We start from the raw sequence: 15,962 nt of genomic DNA, 5'->3' as shown, positions 1-15,962 counted from the left end.
GATTCAAATTAATCATATAAGTGAATCAGTTTATTTAAATGAATGATTCATCTAAAATTATTTGATTCACTAAAAAGAATCAGACTGATTCATTTTAGGCAAGTGTTTAATTATTAGCTACTGTTATGTTATACTGTTATTTATATATTATTTTGTCAAATGATACACAATATAATCAATAATGTAGATTTTGTTAAATTCAATTCACATTACATATCGTTTCAAAGCAGCTTTACAGAAAATGCATGCATCTGAATTTACAGAAATGCAGTTGTCCAAGAGTTATGGATTTCAGAAAAATACATATACAAATCACACAGTTAGCTAACAATGTAATAAACAATGTAATAATTGAAGGCAGAAACAATGGGCTCATTGAAGTAAAGAATACATTTTTTGAACGGATTCAAATGAATCATGTAAGTGAATCAGTTTATGTAATTGAATGATTTGAGCCACTAAAAAGACTGAATCATAACTGTTTGATTATTATCTACTGTTATGCTACTAAAAGGTTAATAGCATCATTTGCTTCCCAACACGGCTCCCGGTTAAGATTTGACATTATGTACTACAATAAGTTAATTCATCTTAGCCGTAAGATGAGACCAGAGGAACTAGTATTGATCATTTGAGAAGGTAGAAATGTAGGTGAAAAGACATTAGGCAAAGCATGAATGCTCCTTCCATTTCTCTTGACGCTGTGCTTTCGCTCCGAAAATGTTTATTTGTCTAAAAAGATCTACAAACAATCACTTCACTCGACAGGAGAGAGAGAGCTTTCCAGTCAGGAGGAGATTTAATTAGGGAAATCTCATTAGGTTTAACAAAATTAAGCGTAAAACAATCCTCGGCAGGGCTCCGAGAGCGAGAGGGAGAGAAAGAGAGGGGGAATTTGGGGTTATGAGCGATTAGAGTCGGGAGGATATTGAGATAGTCACTTCCATGCTGCTGTGGGGGAAAATGGCACTAGATACCCAGCTGTTTTCACACTCAATTAAAGAGCCTTGCCTGGCTTTTACCCCCTCTGAAAAGCAAAGAGTTAACCATTCTACATATTGCCGCACACACACACAAACGCCTCCCTCAGACTCGGCCTCTCTCACTCATCCACAACGTAATTCCACCCTGAGCCCACGAACCATTAAAGACACAAATTGTGTTTTCCAACAAATTCGCACTCTATAAGGACATAACAAAAAGTGCTATTAAAGTGAGGAAACAAACTCTTAAACAACACAGCTGGGGTGATTGCAGACGAACAGCGAGCATTGGAAAATTCATTTCAAATTGTATCTGTAAAGGCCCAATTCTGAATAAACCAGCAAGGAATAACTCTACGACTCCAGAAGAGCGATAACACCGCGGAGAAATCACAGGTTTGTGTATTTTAGGCAGCTCGAAAGGTGACACTGCATATTTATCAGCCCTCCTCAATAAAGTGAGAGAACTCGATGTGCTATCAATGCAATCAAAAAATCCACCGTGAAAGTGTAATTGTGGAAGACCAAATAATGCATGACTACAAAAGCTGTGGATCTGTGGAAAGTTTGGCGACCGGCATGGCTCTGTTCCAACACCTAGTGAGCTGCTTCACTTTCTACATAGGCAGCTGCTGGCACCCTAACCGAAACTGAACCTCGTGATGATTGAGAGTGAGCAACGTCAGCAGCAAACCATAGTATTCTTCATGTTAAGCGCATGGTTCACGACTGATTACAATGGAGTTTGTGATGCTCTGAGAAAGCATAAACAACACCACAGACAAAATTTGAGTAAAATGGCAATTATTTTATTTAGATTGAAGTATCATGTACTTTTCAGTATTAAATGAAGTGTTTGTGTATGTAATATAATCATGCAATTTAGCCAAAACATGTTTTTTAGACATGGATCCATGCAACTGTAACATGTAATTTGAATTTAAGGAAAAACAATTAATTCATTTAAATTAATAAATTGGAATTAATTTATGTAATTTTTAACTAAAAGAGACAGACAGAACTAAGGGACAAACAATAGAACGAACTGTAAAATAAACAACAGAATGAACAACAGATAGATAGATAGATAGATAGATAGATAGATAGATAGATAGATAGATAGATAGATAGATAGATAGATAGATAGATAGATAGATAGATAGATAGATAGATAGATAGATAGATAGATAGATAGATAGATAGATAGATAGATAGATAGATAGATAGATAGATAGATGAGACAGACAATGGATGGATGGATGGATGGATGGATGGATGGATGGATGGATGGATGGATGGATGGATGGATGGATGGATGGATGGATGGATATCCAGACGGATGGACAGAAAGATAGACAGACAGACAGACAGACAGACAGACAGACAGACAGACAGACAGACAGATAGATGATAGATAGATAGATAGATAGATAGATAGATAGATAGATAGATAGATAGATAGATAGATAGATAGATAGATAGATAGATAGATAGATAGATAGATAGATAGATAGATAGATAGATAGATAGATAGATAGATAGATAGATAGATAGATGGATGGATGGATGGATGGATGGATGGATGGATATCCAGACGGATGGACAGACAGACAGACAAACAGACAGACAGACAGACAGACAGACAGACAGACAGACAGATAGATAGATAGATAGATAGATAGATAGATAGATAGATAGATAGATAGATAGATAGATAGATAGATAGATAGATAGATAGATAGATAGATAGATAGATAGATAGATAGATAGATAGATAGATAGATAGATAGATAGATAGATAGATCGATAGATCGATAGATCGATAGATCGATAGATAGATAGATAGATAGATAGATAGATAGATGAGACAGACAATGGATGGATGGATGGATGGATGGATGGATGGATGGATGGATGGATGGATGGATGGATATCCAGACGGATGGACAGAAAGATAGACAGACAGACAGACAGACAGACAGACAGACAGACAGACAGACAGATAGATAGATAGATAGATAGATAGATAGATAGATAGATAGATAGATAGATAGATAGATAGATAGATAGATAGATAGATAGATAGATAGATAGATAGATAGATAGATAGATAGATAGATAGATAGATAGATAGATAGATAGATAGATAGATAGATAGATAGATAGATAGATAGATAGATAGATAGATAGATAATCACAATTTTTTTTTTTTACAAAATAACATGCAATTTATTACAGGTTTTGACAAAAAGTTAAGTGGTGCAGTCTATTAAAAATGTTTCATTAATTTAAATTGTTCTTTTTTTAATGAATGAATGACTCAATGACTCATAAATGTCCTTTTTTCCACATTTTTAAACAGTCACTTGTCGATTAGTCTCAGCCTCAGACGTCACGGACTGTTGGCTGAACGTCTGATGCATACGGCACACATTCCTGGAAACACTTCGGGAGTTTCAAAGTCGTCGTCTGATTGGTTGAATTCTACAGGATGTCCATGAGACGTGTGTGTTCCCATTCTTTAATGGTCCGCCTGGAAAACAAATGCCCTGACGCCAAACTCCCTCGTGGAAGAAGAACACCGTCGTGTTTACAATGAGCGCTTACCAGGATCAACTAAACACTGGATTTCCAAAAGTATGGGAAGTTTGCGGCTCCATTATGGCAGTAAATTTGCACATTGTGAATGAATAATGTATAGATGCACGCCGGTCTGTGATTGTAGGGACTTTGATTTTACATTTTCGCGCCCCTAAACATGACGCGGAACAAATCAAACTGTGATTGGTTGAGTTACATGTCAGTCAAACGTCCTCTTGGGCGGTCCTGACCAATGAAAGCTGCGAAACTTCTGTCTGCGCGAGACTTGTCTATAAACGTTAGTACTTCTGTGATAATCAGAATATTTGTAAGACAGAAATAATGATAATGTGTGGTTGAAAAGACACATGACACCTGCTCTCTCAGAATCAGCACCAGCGCCAACTCAGATCTGAACGCTCACCGTGATCGTACTTCAAAGGTTTAATAAGATTGGATCTTTTAACGATTAATCGTGCAGCTCCAACAGATACTGTAGATAGATCTTGATCTTAGACGGCTGCATACATTTCAGAACAACCTTTGCCTCAGGAGCACGTCTTCAAATACAGGCAGCTCACTAGCTTTAGGAACAGAGCCAATGTGTTTTTGAATGAGCAGGTAAAGTGTAGAATTAGGAACTTACAGTTTGCTTGTTCTCAGCATTGGAGCATCTGATGTTGGAGTCGGTCCTCTGCCCTCCAGACAGTCTACAACACAAGAGAGACTACAGTTCACCAACAGCTAACCGGAGATCATTACTCCGATTGCAATGCAACTTGTAAAATGAGCAGAAATGTTGTTTTAGGTTTAAGCAGCACTACATGATTTTGAGAATGGGGATATTTTTTTATTGACGCTGCTTGATACCCGTGGGCCTGCTGACCCCACAATTTGAAAAGTAATTTGATATTGCGTGGGAAGGTATATGTATGTGTGGGCCCTGCTGTTCTGGCTTAATAGAACAGCAAGTGTGTGTGTGTGTGTGTGTGTGTGTGAGCTCGGGTAGGTGGGCAAACAAAGATAAAGTCAGGGGCGGGAATGGCAGGAATGGCGGCCAGCCCCCCACGCTTCAGTCTGTCAGGATAGGTTTGTGTGAAACCTTTCCCGGGCTTCTTCCAAACTACAAAGAAAACATTTTAGGGTTTTGTTATCCCTCCCGCAGCCTCTCAAAGCCCCCAGAGTCCTCCACAGCCATACAGTCGGCAGCCCACCTTTCCCTCTCCCCCTCATGAGACCTGATCTGCCTTCCTGTTGACGTCAAAGTGAATTAGAGCGAGGAGAGCGCAGCGGCTCCCCCCGGGGGGCTGGAGGGCTAATCATGCTGTTCCTCGCCGGCCTCAGAGGAAGCATTAGCGTTCCTGTTGCAGCAGACCACCACATCTACAGCGCAGGGCCCCTTCACAAACAACCAGGCCACCAAACACACACACACACAAACAGCTTATTTACAGAAATAAGCACTAATAAGTCCCTCGTACACACCACACCACGGTACCCGATGAACAGGAGATTTGTGGGTTTGCCCTTCCCACTCCTCATTCAAACCCCCAGAGAAAGTTGAACTTTAGGGTAAACCTCCTTCTCTAATACACAGAGCACCTCTGTTAAATGCCTAATCCTCAGTCGCCACATCGACCTCCTGCCCGAACTCTGAATAATGATTCCTCGTATAGCGAAGGAGACTTTACACTCAGACTGTGTGACTGACCTGATTCCTACTGAGCTGAATGTACTCTCTAAAGTCTGATTCTGGGTTATTCTAGTACTATTTATACACTATTTTAGTATTTATTAGGGCTGTCATGTGTGTGTGTACTCTGTTAATTATTATTTTTATATATATATATATATATATATATATATATATATATATATATATATATATATATATATATATATATATATATATATATAAATACACACACATTCATGTATATATTTAAGAAATATTTGCATGTATATACTGTATATACATTTATATAATCTATAATGTATATAAATATAAATGTTTTATATTAAACAAATAATATTTTTTTCTTAAATATATACATGCTTGTGTGTGCATTTATATATAAATAATAATTTACACACATATATTATGTAAACACAAACTTTTATTTTGGATGCGATTAATCGCGATTAATCTTTTGACAGCCCTAGTATTTATTCATGTTTAGAATTAGCTTTGGTTACACTTTATTTTAAGCTGTCATTGTTACAGTGTAATTATATATTTAAGTACTGAGTAGTATTAATTAATTTCATGTCTATAGGGTTAGTTGCATGTAATTATGCATAATTTAAGTTATTACTAAGTACATGTAACATATGTAACACGAACAATGTAAAATAAAGAGTTTCCTTAGCTTTTATTGTTATATTTTGAGTTTTAATTTTCATTTAAGTTTAAGTATTAGCCTTAAAGGGGTCATGAAATGGATTTTTTTATTATTTTATAATGTTTCCTGTGGTGCACTTATAATGTTAATGACTTTTACATCAAAAATTGTCATAATTTAGAAATAAAAGTCACAACTTTTCATTTCCCTTAGTACATGATGTAACTACAGAAGAGTCAAGTTTTAAATAGGGAAAATATCGAAACTCTGGTCATTTTTTTGAGCGAGATGCTAATGGTCTAATCAGATTCAATGATCTATGCTAAGCTATGCTAAAAGTGCTACCGCTAGACCCGGAGATCGGCTGAATGGATTTGAAAACGGTAAAACTCAACTGTTTAATTCTAGGGGAGTTGGAAAATGAGCCTATTTTCTAAAAAAGTGGCGCGTGCCTTTAACCCGGTAACTTACATGTTTGTGGCATTGCTGACGGATACATATTGTAAAAGTCTTTTTGCAAAGCCTGCGCTGAAATTGCGACTATTTAAACTGGGTCATTTATGTAGTAGAAATGTGAAATTATTTTTGAATTTGGTGCCTTCTAGACTGAGAAAAGACAGAAAATTATAGTAATATTTAATAGTATTTTTGTCTCATGTGGATGAAAGACAACAACTCCCAGAATGCACTTGCGTCGCTGCCCTACGAAGCCACTCCCAAAGCCACGGCCACTGGTTATCACTTGCTCACCATGACACCGCCCCCACCGTCGTTTTGATTTTCATAGTAATAGAATAATTTCGTTCAGTTAGAGAACAGACACTACAATTAAAAACTGAACGTGTCTTTTCACAATGTGAGTGAGCCGAACAAAAGTCACGACACAAACGCAGCAGGAGTCAGATTTCATTCATCACGAGAAGAGCTGAGGTAAGCGCGGCTGTCATTCTCGGTGTGTGTCCAGTCTGGGGCGTTTTCAGATCATGCCTATGGAAGCTTAACTTTCATAGGAATTCATTGAAAAGTTGAAACACTTACTTTGCTCCGCACCGATGTTAGTAATTTTAGTACTTCAATTTAAGGACCGTTCACACCAATTTACTATTACATTAACATCAACATTAACTATAGTTTTAATAATCATTCTAATTCTTTGATAATGGAAAACAGCTTTAACAATAACAAATACAAAGGAACAATATTATTGGAGTTACGTTTTTCCAACTGATGAAAAAAAAAAAAAAATCACTGACAGCCAATCAGAATCTACTTTAACAAGCTTTTAAAGCGGTGAGTTTCTCCACCGTGTGATGGAAAAGAGATTAGAAAATCTCTGCATAAAAGAAAAAAGTCTGGCGCACTGAGGGCATGTGAATGTTCATTCGCCTTTAGCTTCTTATCCTAACAAAATAAAACTTAGTATATTTCCTTATATTATATTAGAGATATTACCAGTGCCTGATTTCTTTGTGGACATCTCTTAAAAAGCAAGAAAAGAATGTAAGATGAATGTCAATGCCAGTGTTATATGGTCCTTTTGTCTGCTCAATCTTGTCTGTCCTATAAAAATAAACATGACAACAGATTTTAAACACCGTCTATGACGCGACTCAAAACCTCAAAATCCTTCTAATTTTGACCCAGGAAATGCAATGTGGTAATGACCCACAATGCCTTGCCAATAACAGCCCCCCAGCTGTTAAAGACTGCGAGAACAACATTTGCTGCCGGGGGTTTTAGAACTTCCTGTTACTATGACAACCACGTTTCATATTCTTGGTGTCTCTAATAAAGTGTGTTACATTAGAGCGTAATTGTATTTCTATGCAATATATGAAAACAGCCTGATAGCAGTCTTCAAAAACGTCTGGAAGAATGACAGACTCTCTGTCTGTTTCGGAAGACTCTGACTGAAGAGATTTGGCATCACAAAATCACTAAAAGTGGATCAAAAATGTAACCTTTAAATATGTACGGCAAGCCAGAAGCAGTGCAACTCTATAGGCATGTGATGCACATAAACTATCAATAGCTTTTACAGGCATCACGGCGGAGGGTCTGTGTCTTTAAGATCACGTATAGTAACTTATAGAAGTGTGGCAGGACCAAGGAGGTATGATGAGGGGAATGATAGCAGAATTCCTGGGAATTAGAAGGGATTTAGCGGACAATAGCAGGTATTCCCACTAGTGTAACTAGACCCTAGTTGGCGTCATGAGAGGCTTAAACTTCACATTAAACCAGTGTGCAGCTGACACAAAAGCCACTCTAGACACAACAAGGGGAATACGGAGACGCATTAAAGCTTATATATACACACTGAGAACAAAACAAACGCACATGCTGCACCAAGCTAAAGTTTATTTTGTTACCATTCAGACGACACACAAATTCATAAAGCAATATTAGCGCCTAATGAAGTATACGCTGTGCTCTCCGTAATACATTTCTCTTGATCTGAATCTTGGGATGTTTGCTGCAGTCTTCTCTACATTAGCGAGCTATGGAAATCCAAACAGGAAAAGGACTTAACTGCTAAAAATATCTCTAGGCATAGAAATGGGACAGGTAGATCTGGGCTCTTATCCGAAACAAATCCTTCTAAATCTTTTAAATGGCACACCACCTCACCATGAAATTTTGATTTTCCTCAGACTTTTGGAGAAGAGTTTATGGGAACTTTTAAAATCTGTAATACCGGCACCTTTGAATGGCAGAATCTGTAATGATCCAGTCAGTTTGTGTCATAACGGTCATATTTTAATCAATAAATATAAACTGATTGTTTCATGATTGTTTTTAGAAAGCCTGAATTAAAAAAATATTTTTTTTTTACACAAAGTAAATGAACACTACTGTTCAAATGTTTGGGGTTTGTAAGATTTTTTTTCTTCAAAGGTCTCTTATGCTCAGGCTGCAATTATTTGATCAAAAGATAAAGTAAAAACATGAAATATTACTATGCTTTCAGACAAACCATGTGCAAATTCATGTCAACACCATTGCTGAGTATTTTCCCCTTAAAACTGCAGTGAACCAAAGACAGTCTCAAAAACACGGTTTGAAATCGCTGGTGTTTCTGACGTCACAAACTACCTTGTAACCAATCACGTCAGCGTGTGGGCGGGGCTTTAGCATATCATTAACTCTGAAGCAGGGAGTCTCAAGAGAAGCAGGTAATCCATGTATCATTTTCTGGGAACATGGTTTGTGCATGGAACATTAACAACACATTATTAGCTGTTTGATAATGTAGTCAAGCCATCATATTAATAACCGTTATGTGTCTGACATTGTAAAGAGCGACACCATTGTGTAGCGTTTACTACAGTAACTTGAGTAAAGTTGAGCGAGTGGATCACTAAGCTGGTGTGAGTGGAGGCGGGGCTCATCTGCATATTTATGACTCCGCATATACTAAATGAAGCAAGGATGTAGAGTTACATTCAAGCTATTTTAAAGGTGCACTATGTAACTTTTCCGTCCACTAGAGGTCACCTGTTCAAAACAAAGGCGTAGTTTGATGACACCACGTTTGAGCACAGAATCTTGGGACATGTGGTCTTTACCTCACAGCCGCTGGAAAAGAATCGGGATAGGACTCGGGCAGAAATCATTTTCATGGATGCGATTATTAACGTTACTGTAGTCTGAAGCAGAGCAGTACCGAGTGTTGTGTAGAGATGAGGAAGGATTGTTAATGAGGAGAGCGGCGGGACTTTTATTATGACACAGTCGTCTGCGCCACTTCCGGTTTTCCGGTCATGAGAATGAGGTAACGCAGCTTTGTTTATCATATTAGACACATCTGAGTGTGTTAAATTATGTTATGACGTTACTCTGTGCGTTCGCTCGGCGGCTGCTATGACACTTGTTCACATTGCAGTGAGAGTAAAGCGTTTCTGCAAAATAAAACCGGAAGCCGAGGGTAACGCAGATATGACGCCATGACAGGCGACTCCCTCACACGTCCCGGTTCCTCGGTTAAAATAGCAATTTCTCACGATTTACAAATAGTTGGAAACATTTGGGATACTGTAAGTACTCAACTGAACAAAATATATAACACTGGCCTAGTGTTTTTTTTTTTATATTTTCCTCAATTTATTTTTACATAGGGCACCTTTAAGGCATGAAGACATTTTTTCACAGGATTTTGTTTTTAAATAGGTCATTTGGTGATCAAAGATGATTTTTAAGGGATATAATTATTGCTATTATATTTTATTAAACTTAATTTATTCCAGTGATGTTAAGGTAGCCATTAGTCTTCTGTGTCACATGATCCTCCAGAAATCATTCTATGATTTGGTGCTCAAGTAACATTTCTTATTATAATCACTGTTAAAATATTTGCTACTTAATATTTCTGTGGAAACCTTTTTTTCATAATTCTTTAGTGAATATAAATTTCAAAAGAACAGCATTTATTTGAAATATAATTGTTTTGATACAATGTAAAAGTCTGTCACTTTTGCTCAGTATTATGCATCCTTGCTAAATAAAAGTATTGCGAACCCGGCCGCCATAATGCTACGGTGTTGTCAGAGGTTTTTTTAGAACGTTGCTATGCTGTTGCTAGATCACTAAGATGTTACAGTGGTTGCTAGGTTGTACAAATCAAAAAATTCAATTCTGTTTGACTCAAACCTCCTTCTTCAAATGTAAGCATATCAGATCTTTATTGGTAAATATTTGACAAATGAACATTATAAGTACTAAAACTAACATGACAAAAGCCGATGGTCACCTCGCTGTGTGGAATATCCATCCCTTTGCTCATATGTTCTTTCGTTTCTCTCTGCTCACCGGAGATCTCTGGCCCTCAGCCAAACTTCATCTCCCATCTGCCCAAACACAGACACTCTCTGAGGCCTGCAGCTCGCTCTGCTTCCTGTCCTGGGACTTTAGGAATGAGTGCTGGGACACGGGAAAGTCAGACACTGAGCTTTCATCAGATTCCCTGGCTTAAGATGGTTTTCATGAGTCTGTCGCATACACACAAGTAGAGACACACGTTCAGGCTCATGGAAGCGCATATGTGCGCTCTAAGGCCAGAAACTCGAGTACGCAAACTGCAGAGCTTAGCTAATACATTAAAGGGTTAGCTCACTCAAAAATGAAAATTACCCCATTATTTACTCACCCTCAAGCCATCTAGGTGTATATGACTATCTTCTTTCAGACAAACACAATTGGAGTTATATTAAGAAAATCAGTGCTCTTCCAAGCTTTATAAAGGCAGTGAATGGCGGTCCAAAAAAGTGCATCCTAAAAGTAATCCATACGCCTCCAGGGGGTTAATAAACGCCTTCTGCATTTGTGTAAGAAAAATATCCATATTTAAAACTATAAACTAAAGTAACTAGCTTCCGACAGACGGCCGAACACATCGATTTACGGCAAAAGAGCGTCCTCTGACCTAATTAAAACATCATGAACGTTAAGCGAATCGAAAGTTATCCAGGGATAATGGCATGTAGTGTGTGTGTGTGTGTGTGTGTGTGCTTATGACTCCTTATCTCCGCCCACTGCACGCCTCCACGAGCTCAGCTGTTTTCAGAAAGAATCGGTACAGCGCATCTGTCTTTTATAAATATGATAAAACTAAAGACTCTTCGAAGATGAAGGATGCAATACTACTCTTGTAGCGGCAGCTACATCCACTGAGAGCTTAATGCTGCGTTCACACCGAACGCAAATAGAGCGTCTGCCGCGAGTGTTTCCATGTTAAGTCAATGGAAAGGCGCATTGACGCGCGTCTGGAAGTCCTGCGGCGCGATGGACGTGATTCCGCCTCATTTGAGCGTCCAGTTCGCGTGAAAGACGCGAATTGGACACGAAATGAGCATCTTGCGCGAGTGGTGCTTTTTGTGCATTTATGCGTTTGAAGCAAATTCACGTCTGACGCCCAAGTTGAAAAATCTGAAATTTGGCGTCAATTCGCGCCTCAAAGGAGCCTGCTCGCTGCTGTCATGTGGTAAAGTGACGTGATGAGAAACCCTGCGTAATTTAAAAATACTACTATTGTGTCACAAAATGTAGTTTTAAGACTTTTTCAGGTGAGAATGTAGTTGTTTAAAGCTAAAATCTGTGGTTTATTTATGAAGAGAGCACCTATTTAAAAAAAAAAAAAAATCACCAGGTGCTCAGCGCTCATTAACCCCAGCGAGAGCAGCCTTTCCTCGGCCAGTCCTTCTGCCGTCTGCCGCTGGCTCTGATGTCCTGTCGCGGTTCATCTTGTGTGGATCTAACGGCCGATCTTTGGTGTCATGAATCTATAATTTGTTGTCTGCCAAATCGATTTGACTGAGGGCAAAGAGAAGTTTCATAACTTAATTTTTTTAAGGATATTTAAATATACATGCAGTGAAGATAATGTAGGAGTTGCCTGGACCACATTTGTGTGGCTATTAATGTTTAATATATATTTTTAAAGAAAATTAAAAGAGGCAGAGTGGTGTTTTATGACATATTTCTCATGGAGCGCCTTGAACGCGTGTCTATTTCGCTTCAAACACTCCATTTTTATGCGCATTCAATTTGCTGTGGATGCGCGAATGGATTCAAAATGTTCAAGCGTCCAACTAGACGCGGTAGACACGATTTTGACGCTCTATTTGCGTTCGGTTAACGCAGCATAAGTAGTCTGAATAAATCCATGACTCGTTTCGATGCAAACTAAGAAGGTTTTAATTCCAATGTTGAAATGAACATCTTTTGCATGTGAATGAAGACAGTAAGTGTGGCGAGGTTGACGAGCGAGAGACGTGGGAGGAGCGAGCGAGACCGGTGCGTGATTGAGAATGAGTCTCAAGTCCTCCAACGCCTCTCGCTCGTCAACCTCGTCACAGTTAGGTAGAAAACGTAAAATAAACTAAATAAAAATGAAACAGAAAGTAACGGTCAACAGAAAGTGAGAGGCTTCTCACCCCCTTCCTCCATGTGATCCACAACTAACAGGTAATATGCACCTACACACCAAGTGACGTAAAAAAACTGGAAGTGACAATTTCAAAATAAAAGGCATCAGACCATACCTGGCACCTACAACTCTACAGACACTCAAGATTAAGGGTGCTTTCTCATTTAGTTCGGTTGAATCTTACTAGAGTTGGTTTTCCCGTTTGGTGCGGTTCGTTTGGTCAGGTGTGAGAGCAGCAATCGCACTCGGGTGTGCACCAGAAGCGGACCAAACAAGCGCACGAGAGCTCCTTGAAGAGGTGGTGTCCGTACGCTATCAGACGAACTCTGGAGCGGTTCGCTTGTGGTGAGAACGTGAGGAGAGTGAGGAGAGGCGGAGCCTCATAGAAATTGGTCTGATGACCATATTAGGTCCCAACTTTGGAAAACTCACAAGAACAGCGCGATCTTCGATTGAAGTGATGAGCAACGCACGCTCGCCGTTTGCAGTGCATTATATGCTTCATTATAGAAATGTATGGTTTGCATATTGGGGTGTATTCAAACAATGTAATGTATGGCCAGGGACAAAACCAGCCCGCGCAGTCGCAGTTTAGGAAATACGCCATGGCCTATGAGTGATGTGGATGTTGTCATGTGACTGCATTTTGGTTTGTTTCAACTGGATCGGACCAAAGCAATCTGTGAGTGTGGTGTGAAAAGGAACCAAAAAAGCTGAAAAATGCTACAATGTATAATTGTTTGCCCTTGGTTTGGACCAAATGGACCGAACTAGAGATGTGAAAGCAGCCTAACATGACAGAAACTGTGTGTGTTTTGTACCCTTTAAATAACACAAACAATACTGCGCTATTGACTTTAGAGCAGGTTTTTGTTGGTCAATGGTGTTTTCAGTTCCTCAAAATAGCAATGCACCTGAACACACCTCGTCTTCAGACCAGACGCCCATGGGAGAACAGATGGTGCGAGTGCATTTGCTATTTAAACAACGTGGCGCTTTGACATGAAAATGAAAAATGCGTCAGGCTGAAACTAGCAAAAAACACTTGTGTCGAGTGTATGATAAGGCCCTTTATTTTTAAATCAATACAATGTGCAATAAAATAAACAAATCAGAAATCAAATAATTGGCATTAGTTGACTTGAAAAAGAGAAAACTGATCATCCCTAGTGGCGAAACTGAGAATGCAACGGCTACTTTGTACATTGTGACACATTTCAGAAACAAATCCTTCCACCACAATGACAACGATATCCTTTTTAACATGCTTTTGCTTGAGAGTCTGCAGCTTTTACTTTGCAAGAGTGGAAAACCTGATCTATTAGACCACTCTGATAACATTGGCAGGTTTAGGAAGGACAGTGAGGAATTCCCCTACACTATATGCATTCACCATGACCTCTCACTCTGTTTTTCCACCCTCCTTTTCTAACAGGAAGGAAAAGGTTAACCCTTTCGCTCTTGCGCAGGCCAGTTGTGTCGATTGCTAAAGTCAGCTGTGCTAAAAGGTGTGATGAGCTGTATTAAATGTCTATGGTGGTTTATAAATACCTCTGGAGTGCAAACGACCACCGGAATGGTGGTCCACGTTACGACCGAGATTAAAAAAAGGCAGGTGTTAAGGCATATTTTTCGTTACTGCCACCTTCTGCACATTGCTTCGCACTTCTGTTCCAAATCCACCAAGGATGTATGGGTGCAAGGGCCCAGCTTCTCTCCCTTCGCCGTCCTCGCTCTCCCCAAAAACTTGTGTCATCCTACCCTGGCTATGGCCGAGCGCCACATGCATGCGTCTACATTTCCCCCACACTCTGGGGCAGCAGCTGTTTATGTTTCACTTTTAGCTCAGAGCTGTCATCAGTCCTTTCTGAAGGGCAACGTTATAAAGTTCTAACAGTCAGGGAGCACGAGATTGTTTTCCACACAGTTGTGGTCGATAAATGGCTGATGCATCGCTGATCAGTCTCCTGGCTGTTTTCGCACCCAGTGTTTGCGGTCTCGCATTAATATCATCCCCCGTATGGCAAGTGATGATTTCTCCGAAGAGCATCCGTTTCTAGAGTTTCACACAAAGCGCGGCACAATTTGGTCTGCTATATTTATCTCCCTCTAAGTTTTCAATTGAACAGTCACCAGAAGTCTCACGGCTAGCAGCTGGAGAAAAACGAAGTACAGGCGTCTGTCCGCAAAATCATCAACTAGTCAATTTAGTAAGGTCACCTACAGAGTTTACAGCGCATCAGAGAACGCTGAAATTCAATGGGAAAGGTGCACTGCAAAGACACAGAAGAAAAATATGATGGCTATAAAATAAATTATAAAAATATATATAATTTTAAAATATTTTAATAAATTAAAATTTTAAAGTATATTTTAATATAATACAATATAGTTAAAATAAATTATATATTTTTTAATGTACATTATAAAAAATAACATTTATAATCTAATATATATATATAATTTTAAAGTATATTTTAATATATTCAAATACATTATATATATAATTTTAAAATATATTAATACATTCAAATTATAATTTAAGTATATTTTAATATAATACAATATAGTTAACATAAATTATATATTTTTTAATGTACATTATAAAAAATTAACATTTATAATCTAATATATATATATAATTTTAAAGTATATTTTAATATAATACAATATAATTAAAATAAATTATATATTTTTAATGTACATTTTAAGAAATTAACATTTATAATCTAATGTATATAATTTTAAAGTATATTTGAATATAATATAATATTAAAATAAATCATGTATATAATTTTACAGTATATTTGAATATAATATTAAAATAAATTATATATATATAATTTTAAAGTATTTTAATAAATTAAAATTATAATTTTTAAGTACATTTTAATATAATACAATATAGTTAAAATAAATTATATATATATATATATATATATATATATATATATATATATATATATATATATATATATATATATATATATATATATATATATATATATATATATATATATATATATATATATATATACTTTTAATGTAAATTTTTACAAATTAACATGTATAATCTAATATATATAATTGTAAAGTATATTTTAATATAATACAATATAATTAAAAAAATTA

General features: G+C 37.5%; 1 protein-coding gene across 3 annotated transcripts in view; it reads right to left on the bottom strand.

Annotated features, from left to right (window-relative positions):
• Positions 1-15,962, bottom strand: part of pknox2 (pbx/knotted 1 homeobox 2) — a 123,744-nt gene that overhangs the window by 93,998 nt on the left and 13,784 nt on the right. For 2 of the 3 annotated variants that reach the window (XR_013815588.1, XM_079804833.1), the window contains exon 2: positions 4,210-4,273. The gene's annotated coding sequence lies outside the window, so the exon portion shown is untranslated. Of the gene's footprint in view, positions 1-4,209; positions 4,274-14,381; positions 14,572-15,962 lie in introns of those variants that run through there. The other variant, XM_079804834.1, reaches the window with a different exon arrangement.

Source organism: Gobio gobio, assembly GCF_949357685.1.
Source record: "Gobio gobio genome assembly, chromosome: 22".
Lineage (NCBI taxonomy): Eukaryota > Metazoa > Chordata > Actinopteri > Cypriniformes > Gobionidae > Gobio > Gobio gobio.
Note: the sequence above shows the minus strand (reverse complement) of the source record. Positions and strands in the feature narration are given on the sequence as shown.